Here is a 24,224-nt window from a genome sequence, read left to right as displayed (position 1 = left end):
AAAAATCACTTCTTTCATCAGTTGGCCTGTTTTTGTTGTTGCTGTTTTAAGAAATTCCCTCATGATGTAGAAGAAATGGTTTTCATCCAAAGAATCTTTTTTTAAGGGACAAACTAATTGAAAGGAGAAGAGAAGGAGAGGCAATGTAACAACCTGTTTGTATTCTAAATGTGAAATACAGTTTCTAATATGCTTTCCACTAACTACAGTTCTACTAACATACAGACATATCCAATGTCTTCCTCGTGAGTCCAACAAAACTTTCTGCACCACCACCTTCCTAAGCAGAAACATCTTTCTTCCTAAGGGACAGACATCTTACTGCAAAAAAGGTAATCTCTGGAAAGCTGCCATTTTATATTTTATTAAAATGAGAAGAGAAGCAATAGTACTTAAACTGCACATGTCCCACAGCAGTAATCACAGGGACATTCCTTCTTTCGGAAAAACAAGAGGTCCAATTGTTCTGCTGGAGTTTTTTAAACAAAACAGCTGGGGATTTCAGCCAAACAACCCTGAATCTAAATCCAAGCTTCTGAATATACACCCCGATAAAGTCTGACTTAACACAATAGAAATGCAGATACCAAATGCAATTTGTGCAGAGCATTGCTGCAAGGCAGATGTAACATTTACACTTTACTGCAACCTCCAGTGTAGTAAAGCCATGGATACCCAATGCTATGAACAGTAAATAATCACTGTAATGTAGGGCTCCAGCGTTACGTGCTGATACTTCCTCACTTTTGGCACCTGCTTTGGTTCTTAGAAGTCCGCTTAAAGTATCAGTACCTTTCCCAACCTTGTCCACCTCTTCCAAGGATACTGATGCTCCTATGCCCAATCTGACCCCTGAAGCTGCACCAAGACAGAAGCAGCAGTAGCTGTAATGGGACACAGAAGTAGGTGCTAGGCTTTTCCTTGGAAGCGGGAGTGGCGGCTGCCTATCTCCATTCAAATCCCTGAGCATATGGCTGAGCACTTTCAAACTGTTCTGCTCCTTCTCTTCTGGCAAAGATAAGCAGAACAAAAGGCATTTAATAGGATGAGTAACATTACCTACTATTCCCACCCTGCATATCTTCTTGCACTACTTTCCAAATCAATATACTACTATTACTACTCATACTTTGTGCTAGCATGATACTTGGTTACTTTAGTAACAGTACTACAAAACCCCAAAAATTATTTTTTTCTTCACTGTCACGTGAAGCACAGCAGAGGCAGCATTCAGGTGCTACTCTGTTCAGGGTCTCTGAAAAAGAGGCATTTTCTCCATAGAAGACTCATTTCCTTTAGGAAAATATTAGGGAAAAGGTTCTAGTTTCTAAAATTAATTCTGTAGTAAGAGTGAGAAGACAAGAAAGAAGTTATACATTTCATTTACAAGTCAGTCTACAAGTCTCCACCCAGAATGAGTTCAGGTCCCCCAATTCCACTGCACAGGCACGGCCCAAATCCTGTGCCCCCTTCCTTGGGAGACTGCTTCTGGAAGTTTGCCAGAGACAGGCTTAATATGGCACCATACCTTTCCAGTGATAACTACTTGTATCTGACACTCACAGTAAAGAAGAACTATCTAGTTTACAGATGTTTTTCTAGCATATATTTCCTCTATTTTTCTCAAAGACATGAAATCATGTGATATCACTGCCAGGCTAGGAATATGCAACACAATTTTACTTTCCTAATTTTCTATTTGCATGGCAGATCAATTCTGAATCACATTGTCTACTGGAATTGTAAATACAGCTTAGGGCTAACAAGACAGCATGAGTCAAGATTACTGTCCCAAAGCAGACAGTCCAGTGCCAATCTAAGGCCCAAATCTGCATGTTTGATGCCTGCATGTGCAAGACATAGGACCATCCATCATCCAAAAGCATACGTGCAATTTTTGACATGACTGGAGCTAGCACCATTACACGAAAAAGCTGGTCCCAGAGTTCCCCAGAGAAATGCCAAAGATGCTGACTGCAAAGGTGTCTAATTGACAGACACTGTGGAGAAGTAGAGACAAGTGGTGCTGCATGACAAAATCAAGGAATTGTCTTTACAATTCCTTGCCTCAGCTCTGAGCTAAAAAGGATGAGCACATTCTGTCCTGGCTCTCTTCTGACAAGCTTGACAATTAGTGTCCATTAGGATGCATTTAATGACATGTTTTTAGACTGACATCAAACTGACTATATTCCTGTTACTTACAGGACGCTTTAAAACATCACAACTCTTTCACCTATTTGAAAACAAATGAAGGAACTATGGTGTTTATCGCAGAAATGCAGTATGTAACCTTTCAATCTAGAAGTTTTTCCCATGTGGAATTAAGGGGCAGAGGAATAGGTTTAGAGCAAAATTTACATTATTCATCCTGCATCCTGTTCACAGTAGCACCATAAGCAGGTTTGAGCAGCACAGACATACGCCTCCTTACAACCATTTACCTCAGCCTCTCCTCCCATATATGATTCTTTCATCTCAATTGAAACAAGATGATCACAGATCATACTGGCAGCAGACCCACGGCTTGCTTTCCAAAGATACTAGAAGATATGCAAAAATCAGTCAATTTGGGCATGTAAACCTGTAACATAAACACAAGTACTCAAGAGTTCCACTCCCTAAAGGTTAGTCTAATCATAAGCCTAAGTAGTTTTCTAAATTGAGGCCTATGCCTTTTCTTAAAAATCTGAGACTTCCTAGGATCCTAAAACAAATGAGTATCTTTCACTTCAGTTGATTTTATGCTGCTAAAAATTACTTTCAACCACCAATGAACTAATGCATTAGGATGTGTGCTGCCATACCAAGAAAAATGCACCACCATTTCCTTTTTAATGGCATATCAAATATTTTGCTTTGTGTAGACATCAAGATTTACAAGGGGCTTTTTTTAGTTACATTAATAGTAATAGTGCTAAAATTTCAAGAACTAAGTAGCATTATATTTAATTATCCTTCTATAATTACACTGATTAAATACAGCGTAAGGGACCATAAAGATAGATAAAACATTATGGCTAAAAAACTTCTCAAAAATGACCATAAAATTATTATTAAGCCTGAGGTGAGAAAATTAATATCACAAGCATGATTTTATAGGGGTTTTTTTATATCACTTCCCCTTCTTAGAGTATCTCATCTGCAGTGGCAGCAGAATTTCCTCCCAGCAGTAATGGAAATGAGAACTAACTATAAAAAATGTTGCAACTTGAAAGGGAGGTCAGTTTAGACCTCCATACCAAGGGAGAATATTTGTGTGCTTGATGCTTCAGGCAGATGCCAAAAAAACCCCATATTAACACATCTTTGAGCTCCTAGCACACTGGCTTACACTTGGGTAATATTTGTTTTCCTCATTTTCTTTTCTTGTCTTTTACAAACACTTTGAATGTGCAACGATCAGCACAACGCAACAGTCACATTTATTTTCTGAGTAATGATCTAAAAAGAGAGATCCAAGGTTTTTTATACTGGATGACCAATACTATCATAAGGTTTAAAGCATCCCAAGAAAAATTCTGACCAAGAACTAATATTAAGGCAAAGAACTAATACTGGAAATCTGCAGTAATTTCAAAAATGGAAAGATCAGATTATAAGGTTCCGATTGAGCAAGAGAAAAATAAAACAGATTTTTCTGACCTATGTGTGGGATAAATCATTTCAAGTAATAATTTTCCTGATCCTTTGAATTATATGTTTAATTAATTTTATTACACATAATTACCAAAATGTATCATAATTATCTGACACATTTCAAGAAATATGGTCTCATTTTACTTAATTATATGATTAATTAACTATGGTAAGTAATTGCTAAACTTCAACAAAATTACATTTCTCCTTTTCTTTCAAAACCCAAAAATCATCCACAAGTGCTCCTGCCTATGACTGCCTCCCACAAACAGCTTCGTGGACATCAAACATAAATTTGTTCTGCAGGAATGAAGTGCGCAACCTCCCACTTCTATGCTCTTTTACTGTGTTATGTTCTCTGACTCGCTCTCGGTTCTTAAAAATAGCTACAAATGTTTTTCCCGTAAGGGCTGGCTTTGATAGAGACATGACTAGTTGTCTTAAGAACCATCACACTCCCTGGAAAGTCTGTTATTACATTTCCCAGCCCACTGCCTTGGTTCTGATGCCTGTAATGCATCAAGAACATGCCCCCGAAGATGCAGGACTGGTGCAGCCCTTCACCTGGATCTCAGGTGAAAAGCAGGAACAGCCAGAGTGAGTGTATCACTCTCCCATGCATGTGAGTTGGCAGAAAGCAGCCATACGAGGCCATAGAGCAGGAATGAATTGAAGACAACCTGCAATCTCTTCACATTTATCCTAGGGGCCAAACCAGTCACCAGATGCGTCACAAAACTGGCACATCAACATCTTTGCTGTGCATCACCACTCCTGCAGCTGCCCTTAGCTGCCAGTCATTATATGAGCCAGGGTGCAACATTCAGGACGTGCACATGAAGAGAGCTCAGAACTGCGTAACAGAGAAAAAGTACTAAATCTTATTAATCCAAAATTAAAATCTAGACGAAAAAGGAGTAACAGTATGTACTGTATCGTGGGCCCTGGTAGATGTAAATATACATTTGGAGAGTTGTACATCACAACCAAAGCTAGCCAGTCAAGAATAACACAGGAAGTATTCCTTGTAATTCAAGAGCTAGCTAACAATATTCCAAGGATAGGTAATTTGTAGCACTAAAAGGAGCCTTAACTTGAGATATTTTAATACAAATTGATTGCCTGTATTTCTGATGTGTTAGGATAATTATTTTACAAAATCATTTCATCTCAACTGAAAATGCGTTAACACATCCAGACCTCAATCAACAAAATGTATTCCTGCATTTTGACAAAAGCAGCAAGTCAGTTATTAAACAGAGCTTTCCTAATTTTTTCCTAGTTTTATGCCACTATTTAATACCTGGCACACAATCTCTGGATTTGCGTTGCATGCTAGACATTCCTAATCCAACTAGTGCCGCCAAGAATTGAAGCAAAGACTGTCTAATGCAGCAGGATCTTATTATAAGTCAGTCCCAAATGACACTAGGAAAAAAAAATCAATCTTTTTATTTTAATCTTTCCCCTAAATAACAAACTCTGATTCTCTTACAAACTGATGAGGAGCCTATTCTGCAGGCCACATGCTGTAGGTTGATTGTGAGGAAAATAAGGAAATGTGTATGAGAAGCCGAAGCGCCTGGTTGGCTATGAAGCGAAACAGAAACCAGCGGAGGTCCACATCAGTGCCTTGCCAGGTCAGTCACACACACTGCTCTGTGTTTAATGTCTCCCTGTGCAAAACTAACTGCCTATCAGCATTTTACCTGGCTATCCAACACGATTGTTTTATGCATTCTTAGAAGTAAGGACACATTTCCCAATTTCCTTGATGGATGATTTCTAATAAGGTTCTTAACAAAACCAACAGAAAAAATACTTTGATGATAAAGGATAAATTATGGAAGCCAATATAATTGTCAACCTTGTACCAGCCATGGCTAAAAATAAAAAAACTGGAAAACTATCAACTTCACCACAGACCAAATACAGAAATAGCAAGAGATTGTTTACACAGCATCTTTGTCAGAGTTTTTCGCTTATTCTCACACTGAATCAGCCTCTGGCATCCACGGACACCCCTCGTCTCCCATACCCAGAACTTCCTACCCTCTGATCAGGTATCAGGGAATGTTTTTTCTACTCCTCCTCCTTCAGAAGTATCAAATTCAGAAAAGCCATCACACACAGTCTTCTGGAGATGGCTTCATACTGCAGAAGTGATCTCTTCTTCCAAAATTCAGAGATTGCAGAAATGATTTAGAACTATGTCTGCCTTTCCAAATGTGTGCTGTGGATCTTGAAGAGCTCAAAAGCTCTTGGGAAGGTGGAATGATTAGCAGTTAACACCTTGGCCATTTTAGGATAATTGTCTCTCAAATGCAGAACTCTTTCTCACTACAGCATATCTGAATTAGCAGCAAACATCACAAACCTCTCCTTACACCTCTCCTCATTCTGCCTGTAAAGTGAAACGCAAACTCATTATCAAGAGCCTTTTCTTGTTTGTATTAATTGGAAGTCTAGTGGCTATACTGCTCTTTGAGAATGTGAGAGATTTAGGTACATGTGGTGATACTGATGCCAATATACTAAAGGGTATCAGCCCAGGAAAAAGGGGGACCCAATAATGGAGAAGGGGAAGGCTGCATTTCTCTATGTGTTGGAACTTCACTTCAACCATGTATTCTCCAAACAGTTATACTGTTTCTAAATCTTATTTACAAGGCTGCACTGCTGAGTCTGCAGTCCAGTTTATCACAGCACTGCTCCTATTTTAATGCTTATTCTTTTCCTAATAAGTAAATTACACTGCTGGATTTATTTCTGTTCTGTTTGGGAATTGTCATTTTTGGTCTTTTGTCTCAGTATCTAGACACATGTTCTGTCATCCAGCATTTTCTGATAAACATATTGTAAAATATTACACATTTGAAAATATGCATACAAAAATAACAGGGACTAGTGAGGGCATGATTATACCCAAATTCACATCAATATTCACACACAGTATCATGATCTTCAGGAGGGCACAAGGTACGAACACATCCACCAATTTATCTTGTAGCTGAAGTTCCCACACCATCTTACCCCAAAAAGGGAATGGCTTCTCCTGGATTCTTGGGCTTATTTTCCTGAGAGCCATTGCCAGCAAAGATAACAGATGCTGGTAGAGTGACCCCCTGCCACAGGCACCCACCTGGCTGAGGAAGAACACTGGACAGGCAACTCAGAGAGTGTGCCCCATCCCTACCATCAACCCCATCCAGCATACCTGGCACGCCAATGTGAGGGAAAGAAACTTGTCTTTAGTAGTAACTTGTCTTCTTTCAGTTTGGGTCATTCACCAGATTTCTGGATGTCTGGTAGCTTCAGAAATCCTTGACAAAGGATCCTTGACAAAATCCCTGTTTAGACCTCTACATCACAACAAATCAGCCCCTTCTCAGACAGGACAGCTAATCAGCCCAACCATTTTCTCTAAGCCCAGCACATCAGCCTGCACAAGCATCTGCAAATCAGACACAACAGGACAACAGTTAAAGGACGCATCAGACAATTGCATCAGTCTTGTCAACACTGGAAGGCTCACCGAAATCTCACTTGGGAATAATCACCTGCAGTTGGGGCAGACAAAACGTGAAAAATACATGCCATACTTTAAGGTTTCAGCCTCTCTATTCTGGTACTAGGCTTCCTTAAGATCTAAAAGTTATTTGACCTCACTGATAGTAGCAAACCAAGCTCAAATCAAGACTTCTGTCCAAACTTAATGGACTTTCCAGACCAGTACTCTTGCCTTCTCCCATCTTCTAAAACCAGAAAATTTGTTCGCATTTTTATGTTCATTAAGACAAGGGTTTGTGCCTAAATTTCTTACAGAGGATCCTCGATTTTAGCATTTTTTATTTTTTAGTTTGGGCCTTGTAGGTTTTGGTTCATTTTTTTTTTTTAGAATCCTTTCTTCAACTGCTGGGCAACTTCAGGGCATCTAATTCTCTTTCCTAAAATAATCACTTGATATGAATATTTCAAAACATATTGAGATAAATGTATGTTTCATTACAGTTAGATCACAATGGAACTTCTACAGAAGTATTTCTGACACAAAATGAACCTTTGTGATTAATGTTAACAAGACATTTCATATAATAATAAGGTGCCATAATGGTCTCAATGTTATTTTAAAGTGTTACTAAACCATCAATTGCTCTAAAAACACAGTGAGGTCTTGCAGCAGAATTTAGATTTAAACACACACGTTTTATAACACTTAACATACTGCACTATATGAATCACAGTAAATAAGCCCAATGGGAATGTTTACTGAGACACAAAGAAAGAAGATCTGCATAAGGAACTAGTTTATCATAAACAATACAAATATTTACCCTATTATTTAATGTGTGCCCAGCATGCCTATGTTTAATGCAGCATTAGCTGACATCAGGCGTATGCCATATGCGCAAATAATTAATTCAAATTATGTTTTCTTCCAGTGTGTTGTCTCAGAAACGAGCTGAATTAATGCAAAGATAAATTCAACAGCAAATACTGAGATGATCTCTCTATGTAACAATGCAGCCATGTCTGTCTTCATGGCACACAGTTTTTAATACTTCACCCTCATTGTTATTCTGAGCCAAGGCTGATGGTATGTGAAATACTCCTGAAGTATTCCTCATATAATCACTGGGATGACTAATGAAGCAATTTTAAAAAAAAACAGACTTGGTTAAACATTTTTTATAAGACATATCTTCACAGAGCAAGGTCTTCAGAACACATCCCCATTCTTTAAATCAAAAAACACTCAAGAATAAATATCCAGTAGATTGTCTACACCAGTTTTCTACAATGCAGGGACAGATCAATTGTCCATATACACTCAGGTGGTGTCCAAAGGAGAGACCAGCAGGTTATTTCTAACAGAGACAACATAACCTGTGAAGGCATTCCTGAAAGGCATGGCACCTTTCTGCTATGAATTACTGCACTGCAATATCCTGTTCTCATGTCATTTCAGATGCAATTTGCTTATGAAAAATTACGCTTAGGCCCCCCAAAGTGCTATATGAAAGAAGTTGTAAGCACTTAACTAGTCTTGAAAGGCACATTTCTATGTCATTCCTGTAAATTTTTATTCACATCTTCTCTGAGAGCTGCATGTTTCCCCTGTGCTTTTCTGTGTGCTGCTAGTTCCAGCCCTCCACACCTACTAGCTCTCCTTTTCTCATCAGCTTTTCAGCTGATCAAGGAAAAGAACTGACTGCTGAAAAAGGAATTTCTCCATCCCAAAATTAGCTTGGAAAAGTGCCACATACAGCTGTTGGAAAACAGCTTGGCTTTATCACATTGGCAATCCAAGTAATACTGCAATTCAGTCCATTCAGAAAGATTCAAGGAAAGGAAACAGTGAGAGAAGGTTAAGAGACAGCCTTGTTAAGCATTTGCAATGTCCCTAATGGAATGGACCCCATCTGATGTTTTGTGCGTCCCCTCAAATTAGGTCACTAATCATACTCCCTGAAGTTCAGTCCTGCTCATTTTGAAGCTGTTCACATTTCCCACACAAATGGAACCCCCAGTTCAGGCTACATTATTCATCCCTTTAAATACACAAATCTGTAACAACATATTAGTGAATCCAACAACTTTTCAGTTTCATGCGGCAGCTGGGGAGAGGTTCACTCTGGCTCTGTCACATATCTAGATCTGATCTGGGACATGAAAGATCTGGAGACAGAATCTTACAGACAGGCTATCTCAGGATCCTTTCTCTCAACTCCTGTGAGGTGCCCAGAAGTGTTTGTAGGTGCCTTACTCACACCTTTACAAACTTGGCCTTGAGAATTTGTCTGTTTCCAGAGACTGCTGGGCTCCTTGGCAACAACTCACAGCTCATCAGTTTGGTGGGGCTCCCTGTGGCTGCTCAGGTACAGCCTGGACAAAGGAGGCCAGGATTAGCAACACACCTTTTGCTGCAAGAAGAGAACAGACTGATGGCAGGGCAGGTGCCAACTGGATGGTGCAGGAAAGACCACATTATACTCTTATTTTGGCATTACAATATGACATAGAAAGGAAAAAATCAGGAGTTGGTTGCATATAGTTCAGCCAGACAAGACCTAAAGCAGGCACTATTAATGGTGTTAAGATGTCTACAAACATCTGAGTAGCATAAATAGCAATATTTGAAACATGTGATCATGTCCAAAACTAAATAGATACAGAAACAAAAAAGCAGAAATTACTTTCTTTATATTAAAAACTGCTTTGTATTTTAACCTCCTGATCACAGCATGAAAAACTAAATCAAAATTAAAATCTTGCATTTTATGACACTGCTTATTAAGCAATCAACACAATATCATGCTTAAATGAAAACTCTATTGGAAACAAATATAGCAGTGCACCAAGACCTACAAGACTGTTTTCTGCACACAGTTCTAAAAAATAAATATTAACATAAAAATTTGAAGGTGTACCTAGTTCCCAGTTTTACCATGCATAGCCCCAAGGAGACACACTTATCCATTTATTGTTTGAAAAAGCTGCCAAGACTAATACAGAAAATTTATTTTAGACTCAGCTTTATTTTACTCTTCGTATAGTAAAGTAAAAACGACCTTTCACATGAAACCAAAGGCACTGGAAGTACTTTCACATACACTTGAGTTCTTGGAGATATAAGCTGTTTCTTGGCTTTATTAGTTTATATTTTGAACCATTATAAAGTATGTTTTACTGATCAAACGTGGAATACAAGATAAGAATCCACAAGCACAAGAACCACTTTTACAAAGGCTGTCTGAGCATGAAACTGATTTTGACAGGTCAGACATGATCTATCCAGCTCCAGGATTATAGCAGGACAAGGACTGTGCTTAAGACCAATAGATACAACCAAGGTTTCCAAGGCAAGCCTTTCTCAAAAACAGTGCATGCATAAAGTGACCAGAAAGTACTTGTACCTGGGTACATATGTAGGTAGTTCTAACATAAATGACATAAATATGTTAAAGCAAGCAACATATTCTATTGTTTTACTGAAATATAGGAACTTTATGGTATGAAAACCAACAGTAACAATTTTCTTTCACACGCTATCAAGCAAGAAGAAATGGATGTGACAGCTTTCCTTATCCAGAGTACAAGGGGTTATCATAGAAAACAGCAAAAAAAAGTCATGCTGAAACAATGAAAAATACCTTGACAGTGTCCTTTTAAAGTCATTACTTATTATAGAAAATCAGCATTCATAAGCATAAACTTGTTTCTGTATAATTCACTGCCCAGTGACATTTGATTCCTTCCTAAAAAACCTGTATTTAAGAGGAAAGTCATAAAACTGAAAAAATGGCAATGACTGAGTAATTCATGGCTTGGTGCTCTGTTAGCAATTAATAAATTCACCTAGCAATACTCAGAACCTACTCATCTGCCATTTTTTTATTTAATTCATTTTATTTTCCATATCTTGCATATACTCTGGGGCAAGTTTACATAGTACCTTTACCTTGCTTGCAGAACTAGGAATTCCTCACTGTACTTCAGTGTTTCAGGCATCATCTTTGCTGCATCATTACATGCACACAAAATAAATAGGTCTTGCAATGTAGTGGAGAGTGCAGTACTTAACAAAGCCCCCTCAACTGTTTCACAAATAGCTATCAAGTTTCTGATGTTCAATATGTTCATTTATATTTCATTATCTAGGATGGGATATGATTTGCTTGGGAGTATTTTGGCCTTAAAAAAGAAGTTCATCAAATCAGACCCAAAAGGGGAGCTTCTGAATCACATTCATGGCAAGGAGATACACAATAAATGGATCCTGATGACGTCTCTCTTTTTTGCCACTTAATGAGTAACCATCTAAGTCAGTAAGAGCCCTGCTGGAAGGCAAAAATATTCCAAAATAAAGATACTCTCGAAGAGATCATTTTATCATTTGAACCTTTCCTCCCCTTCAGAGCAAGTCAAACACACAAGTGATCTAAACTGAAAGCCAGAGGGAGGAGGAAAGGCAGTTTCTTGAAGCAGGCAAATCACTTAGGGCTTTGCAAATTGCAGAAAACACACAATACTCTACCACTTCCTGCATTACACATTTCATACATGAATTTAACATTAAATTATAATCAGTCTTCAGTAATCAAGGCATTGATCCAGTAAGAACCATGCATCAGCAGCAATGTCAGCCATTGTGTCATAATGGCCTTGCTTCCTTACTTCCCCAGAGGTTCTAAGGGAGAATGAAGATACTACAGCCAGTTTGTATTTCTTAGCATTTGAGAAAAAGAAGCAAGATTTTGTTCCTATTCTATTTCTCTGCTTGCTCCTGTGAGAGAAAAAGCAATAGTTCTGGATCCAAAGATGGGATGATCCCTATTTCTCCTCAACTTTCTATGCAGTCTATGCTAATGCAGCTGATACTGCATTTTACTGTTTCTTTTCTTTTTATGTATGTCTTAATATTGACAGGTACCATGGTGTTACACAGAACTCTTAATGGCAAGCATATATGCTCTGGAACAGCAAAAGCTCAATATTCAAGCAAAAAAAAGAATGATCAAATAAAACCAATTCTGGCATCTGGCTGTGTCTGGTATCCACTGGAATGTCCAAACAGAAGGAGCTCTCCATTCCCCTCTTATACATGAATGTCACTTCAACAAAAACAGACCAGTTTTCTAAGCTAGCAAGTACAGAATCCCCCACTCGAGTGCTGGAATTTGCCTGACTGTTTTAGAACATTTTATGCAACAGTATTGACAGCAGCACGATTTCCAAACAGCCTAGGGGACAGTTTTCAAGGGGTCAGAGATGGTGTTTGGTTGCAGTACAGTTTCACTCAGGAGGCAAAAGCCTGCCCCGTGGCACACCGCTGTAACTCACAAAGAGAAGAAATTGCAGTCATTAATTGACTCGCACACAGGTGGCAGGTTTCAGTTTAACACCAATGCCCTCCCTGTAACAACCTATCAGCCTCCTCCAGTGCAGTGCAGTCTCCTGGAGTGGCATCATTCAACTGGGTTGCTGCTGAGATGCAGTGGGAAGGTAAGAGCCCCCTCGTATTTCAGGTGGTTATCCCAATTCACATACTTAGGATTTCTTGAGAATCTACAATGCTTCAACACTGTGATGAAGCTTCCTTGAAAAAGACATCAATAATTTACTAAACTGCAAAAATTAATTCAATTCCTGTTGATAACAAGATACAAGAGGGTAATATCTGATTTTGTCTACCACAATTTCTGGTTTTTTATTTAAATATTCCTGCTGGTACTACATTATTTTGCTTTTTCTCTGGCCTTTACAGCATGATTTGTGGCAGTAACTCTCAAGACAGGCACATACACCTGACAGTTTTAATAGGGCAGCTGAGAGAAAGTTTCACCCATATCACTCAGTACTTAAAAATCTCTGCCTTCTTTCTTTATTTCTTTCTTATCTTCATCACTGGAAACATGGGGAGTGAAGTTTCATGCCAGTATTTTTATGCAGGTTGTTTTCCAAAAAGTTACCTTAAACATTATGAGAGACTACTTTAATAAGCAGGATTATCTCAAGTATTTATCCATTATTTTGCCTGGTAACACATAAAAGAGGGAAATAATCTTAATCAAAGTGAAACAAGTCTCAACCTGAAAACTGCAAAAACATATCTTTTTCAGTGTCTTCAGCTAACTTAAACTCAATTTGGTAGACAATGAAATTGTGGGTGTTACAATATGTTACTGACAATGGTATCAATGGATCAGGTAATGGTATAAAACTGAATTACAACTTTCAGGCTTGTACTTTTGAATTCTAACATACTGCAACTGAAGGAGCATCACTGGAAGGTTAACAGCAGTTCATCAGTAACCTCAGGAAACTGCAAATTCAGAGGTTTTGGGGTTGTTTGCTGGTTTGGTTTTTTACACTTCTTTCTTCTTCTCACCTCAACATTTAGTCTTTCAGTGTTAAAATGTTCATTCTTACTGGTTTAGTTTCTGCTGAGAAAATTGGTTTATTACCAATCCTTCCAATAATTTTTCATGATAACTCCTCTGCAGGAAGAGGGTAACTTTTAATGTCAGAGTGAATATGATTCTGTGTATCTGTAGAACTGAATTTATCGCACACATGTGGAAAATCTTGTAAACTGCCCTTCTCTTGATAGGCTGTGCAGCAAACTGTACAGTATTTTAATTAATTTCTTAATTACAAACCTAAAGTGTGGTAGCTGAAATCTCACATGCACAGCCGAGATTGTTGCTTTAGCCTAACACAAGGCAGATCAAGTTAGAAATGCTTGAAATATGGAGAACCAGCTGGAAAGATAGTTACTGGCTCTTGCCTGCTTTTACTCATTTCCTATTTTATTCCTTTTCTGATAATTACCAGATTACTTTTCCCAAGCCTTATGTTTTAACTTTCTAAAAATCTCAGAACCCTGAAATACCACAACCGAGGAATTAGTACCAAACCAGGGACATTCAGTTGACTGAGTTACTTAGCAGTTGTATTTCATGATAAAAACATAATGGTTTGTGTATTTGGTGTCACTGATTGATCCAAGTACCTGCTGTCACAGATGCATGGGAAGCAGGACATCCAGGTGGCATGAGCAGCGAGTCATGCAGAAATTTCCATTTCTGTAATGTGCCCACAAAGCAAATACAATTTTCTCTCCGATGTTACTCATTTGAGTTCTCATTGCTGATCTTTACTCTTGTAAGGTTGAAGACTACGGACTTAGCAACCCAAACCATCTTACAGTTACAAGACTACATATAAGAATGGCAGAGAAAACCAGCCTATCACTTGAGGCCAAGTTTCTATCTCACATTATTTTCAACAGAGGCCAGATGTGTAGGCCCTTTGGAAGAAAATATGGTCTTTCCTCCTTTCCTCTGTGAGCTTGTTGCAGATAAAACGTTTCCTGAGCCTAATGAAGTTGCTTTAATCATGAAATCCCAACGGATCTCCTAAGTTCCCATCTAATTTTCTCCTGAAAGGTAAGGTAGAAAGTATGATTTCGTAGATGTTCTTTCAAAACACTTAGGGTTCTTCCCTGACCTCTCATGTGCCTAACAGCTTGGACCTAGACAAATCTCAACCAAAGCATTTCAGCAGGACAAGAACAGTTCTTATGCCTGACAGAAGAGCATTCATGTGAGCAACTACAGCAACAGTGGCTCCAAGTGCTGCATTTGCACATTCCCCAGGTACCCACACAGAGATTAGCTAAGCATGGCACCAGCATGGAGCTAAGTGCTGTGCCCTCTGCAGCAAACAGAACTGATGGAGCCTGAAGAGCACAGGCTCTCTCAAACACTGCTACAAAGATAGATTTTAATATATAATAATTTGACATGCCAACCACGACAATACTGAGGGCTATGGGAACAGGTGCCAGCTGCAGAGCCACTCCTGCTCCTGCTTTTAAGACTGCAGAGGCAGGACTACAGCAGCACAGACCTGCCTCTGACTGCACTGTCTGTGCCCTGCCAGCCCCTGTGCTACCCCACCACCATCCTCACTGCCAGTCTACAGCTGCTTTACATTTCCCATCCACATTTAAAACATGCACTATGTCCTTACAAGCAAGGCCCACTACCTACGCTCTGAAAATATCTGTGCAGCTTAATACCTCATTTAAGCTAAAATTAGGCAAGAGTCTGCCACTCCCTTCTACTTCTTTAAAGCTTTTAATACATTTTATTCTGCTTTTATGCAAAATATGCCTGCTGTAACAGCTTGCAACCAAAGCAGAAGTAGAAGGCAGCAAGATTTTGCAGAGAGGAGTTCTGTATGAGCTAAGGAAGAATCAGACTCCTGTGCAGCTGAGATGACACCAGGGAGGTGGCTGGGGCAGTTCCAGCACAGAGCCATGCAGCCGCTCTGGGGCTTGGCCTCGACACAGTGGGGCTGTGCAGGTACCTAACACAGCACAACCACACCTTCTGTGCTGCATTCAGAGAACCCAGAATCCTACCTTTACAGCACCAGCATCCTGTGCAACTCTGTGAACAGGTTACTGCCCACAGCACGCAGAGTTTTGCTGGTTTTTCTTTCAAGTATCCTTACTAGCCAGAGTGTCCCTCAAACTCCAATGCTGCTCTGCATTTGATGCTGAGTGTAGCATTGCTGGTTGATACTACAGCAGTATATGCCAGACATGTTGGGTTTTTAAAAAAAACGTTTAAAAAGCAGTAATAATCGTACAGTCTCCTGAGAATACATTTATTTCTGCAGTATAAAATAAAATTAAATTCTTCAATCTCAGAAACTATTAAAAGGTTGCATTTAAAATGCATGAAGCATTAAAAAGACATCAAAATTAAAATAATCTCATAAATCTCTTCATTTAAAAGACTTATTAGAATACAGATAGAGGCAGAAAACAGCTGCCCTGCAGACTAAAGCAGTAAATTATGACTATTTTAACTTTTTTTTCATTTTCATCATTGAAATTTTCCTCACAGAATTACTGCAGTAGTATAAAAAGACCAACTGCCCCTATATTTAACATGTGAATAGTAATTTATTTTTCAGTGGACTTCACAACAGATAAGCTGTATATTCTTTCAAATGTCAGCAGACTATGGGATCGTTTCCAGACAAAGGAGGTGGGAATGTTTTCAGAAATCACTATTGCATGCAAAACTATAGAATTAATCAGCAATTCATTCTCTTTGACACAACAGCAGCGGGAAACTGCAGCAATTGTCATCCAGCACTCCAAACTCCTCCCGCAATCTCTTGGCTATTAATTTTTAACAGAATTCCAAAGTTTGGTATATTTAAATACTAGCAGACTGATTTGTGAATTGCTAAGCATGTTCCAGCTCCAGGAGGTTTGCTTGTTTAGGGACCTAATAATCTTGTCAAAAATCTCCATTTAGTCAAGAAATAGGCTTCTCTTAAAAGCAAAGAGCCTTCTTCTCATTGGACAATGCTAAGATTGGTACAAGAAGATTCAAGGGCAAAGGGAGAAGACATGTGAGACAAGAAAATCAATCAGTAATATTCAACTTTTTAAAACTGACAGACAAATTAAATTTTTCAGCAAGTGCCCTCATTCCTCAGACCATCATTTGTCAGTCTTGATGATACCAGAGCATTCCTTGGAGTACAATTAAACATTAATGCTGATTGTTCCTCAAAGTAGCTCAATCCAGGGAGAAGGCAAAGAAAAAAACCCAAGGGAAGTAGAGTTCACACCATTTATCCTCCATCTTATCAGTTTTCCAGTGGCATGATCTTGGAACATCCAGGCTGTTGATATCCAAGCAGATTACAGAAGGAAAAGCTAAGGATGCAGAAAACTAGGGAAATGAACACCAACAACAATAAAGCTAGCAAGGGGGAATGGAGGGAAAGAAGTGAAATCAAGAGGATAAAGAGTGCTCCCACATAGCAATTTGCTGGTTTTGCTTCACTGCAAATAATATCATATGATATTATAAACCACTTTTCCTGACAGCAGTGTGCATTACTGTGCACTGTAACTTCCTTCCTGCTTACAAGAGATAAGATTAGTAAATGTTTGCTTTATTAACAACAAGTTGAAATGCTATTAAACCAACTTAATTGATGGTACAGTTACACGGAGTCTGCTTCTTGTTTATATTTTTCAAAACTTACACCTGCAACAGAAGTTGACTTCTCTCCAAAAAAAAATAAACCCAAACGCCATTCACTGTTCTATTTTCTTCCAACGCCAACACCTGTTTGGACTGTGTAAAAATCCTTAGCTGTAACTCCAACAAGGATAACAGAAGTGCTGAAGGATAAAAGCCCTATGTATTTTATTTACCTTTCTACTTTCTAGACTACCATTATGTTTGGTCAGTGAGTTTCGTGTTTTGGGCTTCAAATAAAGCAAGTAGTCAACCAGAAGGCATAGTTTAAACCCAGTGGATTAGTGCATCATCAATAAAAAACCACTTCTGCCCTTCTTTTACTTTAGCCTAAGGTTAGATTCCTCATGAGTGGCTCTGGATGCTTCTGTAACCTTCCCTGCAAAATGCTTATGCAGAAGAACATTGTGTGTTGTACAGCTGCTTCAGGAAACTGCTGATAATGCCAAGCTTAAACGTACATCACTAAGAACACACCAACTCTACTGCAAACCCAAAGAACAACCCTCTATGGGGAACAGAAAAACCCTTAATTTAACTGCCAATGTAAACTGTAAAAGATGATGGTGCTGCTCATCTGACAGGGTTCTTGTTCCACTTTGTTGGTTCCCTCATCCTACGCCTGAACCAAACTAATCATTGTTATTTACAGCAAATAACACACTATTTAAAGTTAATCTATTTTTTTTAAAGCTGCAAAGCAAGTCAACTATACAAATCTCTAAGTGTAATTCCCACTTAATATAAATATACCAGATAAATTACAAGCCAGATCTTATTTAGTTAGTAATACCTTGACAAGCAACATTATTAAACCTTTAATTTATTATGTCTTCAATTGATCAGTCTCTTACCTGATTGTTATAAGAACATAACGATCGGTACACAGTTGTCAAGACTGTCATGTACACAAGATGGTAAAAGCCCAAAAGAAATACAGTCTTTTCTTAATAAAATCCATCAAAACCTATTTTTTGTTTACAGACAATGACCATATGCAAGCTAATACGCTCTGAAAAAAAAGACAGTCAGTAATTATGCTTCCTTACAGCATTTTTTCTTTTAACAACTTTGACATAATAAGTTTTGATGTCTGCTGGAATCTTATCAAAATTACAGTTGTATGGCTGTAGGCTCTATTATGTTAGTCCGCATGATGGGAGGGGGGGAGCTGACTGGTCCACAAGAAATTTATTTTGATTACATGATATTATTTTACATTTCAATCACATGGTGACCTGCCTGGTATAGTGTCAGAGTGAAGGATGAGTTTGTATTCGGGCTTCAAATGTTACAAGAAAAAAATAATCATAGCAGTATTTCTTATGACTTATGAGATGAAGCAGTAGAAATCACCTGATGTAGCAAATTGTAAGTTTGAAGGATTTACACAGCTAGACCCTCTGTAAACTCAGGGTAGCCTCATTCACATCAACAAAAAATACTGCCCAAGAATCTGACGCTCCATCATCTCATACACTACCAAGGTTCTGCAGAAACTAAACTTCAGTGTTAGCAAAATGCCTCCATCCTTCTTTATTATGAAGGAGAAAGCCAGAACTGAATACTGATGCCCAATCCTTATCATACACTAAAAATGAAATACACTTTCCTTGTGGGCCTGTGAAATCGCCTTTTCATCCATTTGTATACTCAGCTCCAGTGAATGGGAAACCCATCAGAGCTGGAAATGATCATGGTGGTGAGGATTCAGCCAGAGAATTCCTTGGCATAAGGAATTACTTTTTAAACTAAAATCTGAAATGCAACTGTACTGTGTAGTACTCTATGTACACACACACACAAAAAATCTCACTCTCTATACATACACACAGAGCTACACACACACACACACACACACACACACACACACATTCTCACACTTTTATAAAGATCCAGTGAAGTGCAGTCTGTAAGACTGAAGGATGGCAGTCCCTATTGTCAGGCTTCTGCTGCAGGAAAGCAGAAGCTGTCTGTAAAAGGGAACACGAAGGTATTTGCTAACATTACACATCCTTTTTGTAAGGCATAACTGTGCAAACAGTTTAAGGTCTGCACACTGTTAAACCCTTATCCCTGAAGATACTGTGAGAATTCCAATTAATTTTAGACTTCATTTAGCAACTTGAATACATTAGGAAAGCAATCATCACAACATCCTGCAGAGTGCTTCACACAGCTCTGTATCATACAAAGTGAAGGCTCACCCTTAGATGCAAGGTGCAAGCAATACTCAAAGTAAACCAATCTCTAGCTGTGAATTAGCAGGGTCTGGAGGTATACACCTAGATTTGAAGGTTTCCCTCAGACTCTTGGGAGGAAATCAGAGAAGTGGGATAGAACAGATGTGTGGTCCCAGTTCAGACCCTACACTGGCTGCCACTGACTGATTCCTGTGACAGGGGGTCACTGAGGCTGCTCAGATCAGTGTCTGCTCCTACACAGAGGCAGCAAGTACAGCCACTGGGGTCTCTGCAAGCCACCTGCGACCAGCCTTTCACACAGTCAACACAACAGGTAATTCAGAAGGAAGGACCATGTATCAGCTACGATCTCTAGGGAATCTGCAGTGGTATGTATTTTCTAGCATATTCTTCTTCTCAAGGGGATTCTCTACTGCACTGCTTGAAACCCCAGCACGCACAATCAGCATCTCACCTAACATACTACAACCACATACCCCAGCCAGGCAGTTGGGAGCATAATTTTTTTACCTTCACTTTTCCATCTAACAGGACTTTATAGTGCCTGTTGGCTTGACTTTTCCAGGGTTGTTTTTTTTATTTTTAGAACGAATCATACTAGGAAAAACACAGTGGAGGGCCAATCTGGGAAGACAGGAAGATCCCAGATGGTGTTAGTTGTCATAGATTGACTACATGCCATGACGACTCACAGCAGCTGAGCTGAGGGCCTGCTCCACTCCATTTCATCACATTGAATATTATGTTATATTTTAATGCATATTTACTAGGTTCACATTTGTCCTCCAGCTTCAACAGTAAAGCTCTGATTTAGCTTAATGCATCTGTGAGGCTGAAATTCCTGGTTATCCAAACTCCTAATTGTCTTCTGGTTTAGGACACTCCCATGAGACCCACAGATAACCATGTTTCCCCTGTATAACACAGCAGTCTTATAACCACATTATAATGCAGTTTTGTCTCACCTATAAAGGTCAGGGCTATAACACAATTTAGCAGTGAGGGTAAAATATGATTTACTTCCATCCACAGGCAAGACCAAATCATGTTATAACACTGAGGCTAAGGGAAAAACTATCAGGTTACAGCACAATCCTCCAAAGTCATTTTGCCTGTTACAACCATAAACTCTGCATTAGCACCTGATAGCAGAGGGAGCACAGTGCTTAAGCAGGCTATCTCAGTTCCTGGGAAAAATATAACTCTGCATACTGTTAAGGAAATCCATAATTTTGACTGCTGATAATGCACAGAATGGCCAAGACCTCTACAAGCCCCATCTACTGAAATCAATGAAGCCAGAAGAAGCATCAAGGTCATCAATTAATTGTTTGTGTATAATATTTCATGATCTCATAACTAGCAACATAAATATTCATTTCACTCCTGGCCCCTCCAACCAAAACCACTGAGACCTCCTACAGAGCATGTGCTAGAGGACTACAGTGGACCTTCCTGGATCATTCAGCACTTCACCTCCTTTAACTGTAGGATGTCCCACTGGGACAGATCAGCTTAAGCTCCAGATGCCTACACTCCACCTTAGGATCAGACTCAACGATGCAAAACATAGAAATCAATTCCCACGCAGCCTCTCAGCTTTGTCATGCCAAGAAACTCACAGTTATGGTAGGGGGGGTTCTAACTGCCTACCATTCCTCTTCAAAGAGTTTTCAAAGGAATAAAACAGCAAATAATGAATCTGAAACTAGGCTAATCCACTGAATGGTCTTCTGACTGCTTTCACCCAGGTATGAGCCACCATCTCGCTTTCACGGTCACTGTGTCAGGCCCTATTCTTGCTGCTTAGCCTGCTTTTTTTTATCTCTGAAGTTGAACTGGGACCTCAGCTCAGTTGCCTATGCAAAGGCATCTATCTGAGAGCGTCTCTACAAACCTGGATCCAACACGCTGTAGTCGGGATGCCTGCACCTTTCTGGGCTAGCAAGTAGAGCTTTTAGCTACCTCAGTTCAAGCAACTTAATGATGCCTTGATGATTTCTTCAAATATCCAGCTTGTACAGTACAGTTTCAGAATTCTAGAAATTATTCTAGAGATCTTAACAGAGGAGACACATGACATTAACACTTTTAAGTGGTAGTCAACTGACCTGGGAACAAGCCTGAAGCAAGATCAAATTAAGCAGAATTTCAAACCTAGATTTCAAAACTGGAAGAAAATTTCATTCTCCACCCTAAGACCTCACTACAATATTTCCCTGTCTGTTTAAAAAACAGCTTATATACAGATTCTAAGATAACCAGTATTGCACTTAGCTGTGTTTAAGTATATATATTAAAAATATCAGCCAAAAATCCAGCAAACCTGCTCTTGCTGTTGAACCTCAAAAATCTGCTTGAATGAGTGCTAAAGAGCATAACAATGTGGGGAAGAGTCCAACCACACGGGCAACCACATTCAGTTCAGGGGACTGTCAGAGCAGTTCAGGACTCTGCTCTCCGTTTGTAACCCCAGGCAAGTTAATTAACTTATCTGTGCCTCAGTTTCCTCATCAGTAAACCACAACACCCACTCAGATTTGCACAGCTCTCTCAACACTGGCTGGCTACATTACACTTTCAAACCATAGGGACCCCATCCTACAAGACCTGCTGAGGTCACAGGGATGATGTATTTAAGCAGATGTGTATGGGGCCACTTGGGCTCCTTTAAGGTGTGTAAAAACAGCTCTTCACTTTCAGTGTTTTTGTTTTAAGATCTTACTTGTTCCCTTACAATACTTATTTGTAGCTGCATAGTATTCATTTTAAAATACATAAAACAACAGAGTCAGAAAGATCTTAACAAAATTTACTTAAGATGTAATTCTAACAAAGTTCTTCCTACATGCAAAGAAGTAACTGGCAGTGAATGTTTGGTAACTTTGACATGAAAAAAAGGGGAGAGATAAAATGCTTTTATGCAAATTTGATTTCCTTATAATAATCTAGAGCTATTCTGCTAGAAGGAATTATCTCCGCAGGCTGGCAGCTGCAGTAGGCAGTGAATTAAAAATGGCTCTGTATATGGGAAAATCTGTTCTATAATCAGTGCTATTCTTAGAGAGGACATCAATCTCACCAGCTCCCACGATGCTCTCTTCGTGTGAATGACATATCACTATGATGTAGAAACTCCCATTACATCACCAGCATTGATTTCCTGAGCACAAGGAATGTGCCACTAACATGAAGGGATTTTTTTTTTTTCAGGAGTGACTGTATGATTTTGTATTTTCCATTTAAAAAGCTGCAGCAGTAAGTGACCTTATAAAAAAAAATTCAACAGTCATTCACGCAACTGGATTTGACCTGCACATTTTCACTGCAAGGCTCCAGTTTTTGCTTGATGATCTTATAAGCTCTGTTCCCAGGTCACAAAACATCAAGATAGGAGATACTGCATGAGTTTTCTTTGAACATTAAAAAGGCACATGCCAGAGGAAACTATTTTACAAAGTAAGCACCTGCAGCAGTTCTACACATAAAATGCCACTAATGATGCAGCTGTGTGACCACCAAACAAAACCACAACATGCATCTGTGCCTTGCTGATGGTATTTCAGCCTTAACTTGCATGCTGGGTGTAGGATCCAGTCTCATCGTCAAATCAAAGGAAGTTATATTGTAAATAAATAAAACCTTCTATGCACTAAACAATGAGTCCCAGCTACATCTGACTCTGGTGTTTCCTCAGTAATCTTTGTCCTCATGCTTCACACGTACAGTAATCCTTCTTCTACTATGTCACATGCACCGTAAACCATCTCAGCTTGAGTGATGGATTTGAAAATTAAACAACCTAGGGGGGCTCACTGTTTTTAAAAATCATTTTATGTATCATTTTAAAATAACTTTAGGTAACCTGACACGAATGCTAAGCCACTGGATCTATTAATTCAAGATTTACTCTCCTGTGTTACAGCTTTCCCTGACAAACTGACTTGCAGAAATGTACAAACTGCACTGAAAAAAGCCAAACACAAAATATATTTAAAAAATGCCAAATAACCTCTCCAATTCATGGGACTTCCTCAGATATTCACATCTCTGGCACTTTCATAAGACACAAAAGTTTCCAAAACGGAAAGTTCTTTTTCTTCAAAAGATGAAATTTCCTCAAAGACTAAAGTGAGATAATACACCTTTAACCAGAGAAATGGGATTTGCTGTTCCTAATTACCACTTAGAACTCTTTAAAAACCATGCCCTTCCTTTTCTTACATCATGAAACTGTGTTTGCATCACCTAAACACATCACTCTTCTTTTGAATTAATATCCTGGGAGTTATTCCATTGCTTTCTTCTGGGGGTTTTTCATGATGACAGCCCGGGCTCTCTGCCAATACAGGCACATGTCCCTCCACCCCTTAACTCTCAGATGCCACAAAGAGGCAGACTTTCCTATTCTGTAGGGATAATACTGAGCACATTGCACTTCCCTGGGAACTCCATGCCTGACAACTCTGTGGGGTTAATCTAAAAAACAGCTGCATCCATTTTGTTCATTTCTCTCTGTAGATAAATTGCAAATTGCATTTGAAAATAAAGTAAGTTATTTCTAACCTTTCAGCTGGCAGCCAATATCTTGGTAAAAAAGGACATAATTTATGACACTGATGATGTGTGGCAGCTTTCCAGAGACTGTAAACCAGTTTCCAGCTTGCTTTAATGCTAATTTAACAATCAAAGAATTTCACTATTTAAATAAATGTTAAATAAAATGCAAGATTTTGAGTGAAGTTGGTCCCTGGATTGGTATCTCAAACTCGGTGGTTCCTAGCCACTCTTGCAACATGTA

General features: G+C 39.0%; 1 protein-coding gene across 1 annotated transcript in view; it reads right to left on the bottom strand.

The window, feature by feature from the left end:
• PPARGC1A (PPARG coactivator 1 alpha) overlaps positions 1-24,224 on the bottom strand; it is a 366,469-nt gene that overhangs the window by 299,804 nt on the left and 42,441 nt on the right. The gene's annotated exons all lie outside the window — the stretch shown is intronic.

Source organism: Sylvia atricapilla, chromosome 4 (genome assembly GCF_009819655.1).
Source record: "Sylvia atricapilla isolate bSylAtr1 chromosome 4, bSylAtr1.pri, whole genome shotgun sequence".
NCBI classification, from domain to species: Eukaryota; Metazoa; Chordata; class Aves; order Passeriformes; family Sylviidae; genus Sylvia; species Sylvia atricapilla.
Note: the sequence above shows the minus strand (reverse complement) of the source record. Positions and strands in the feature narration are given on the sequence as shown.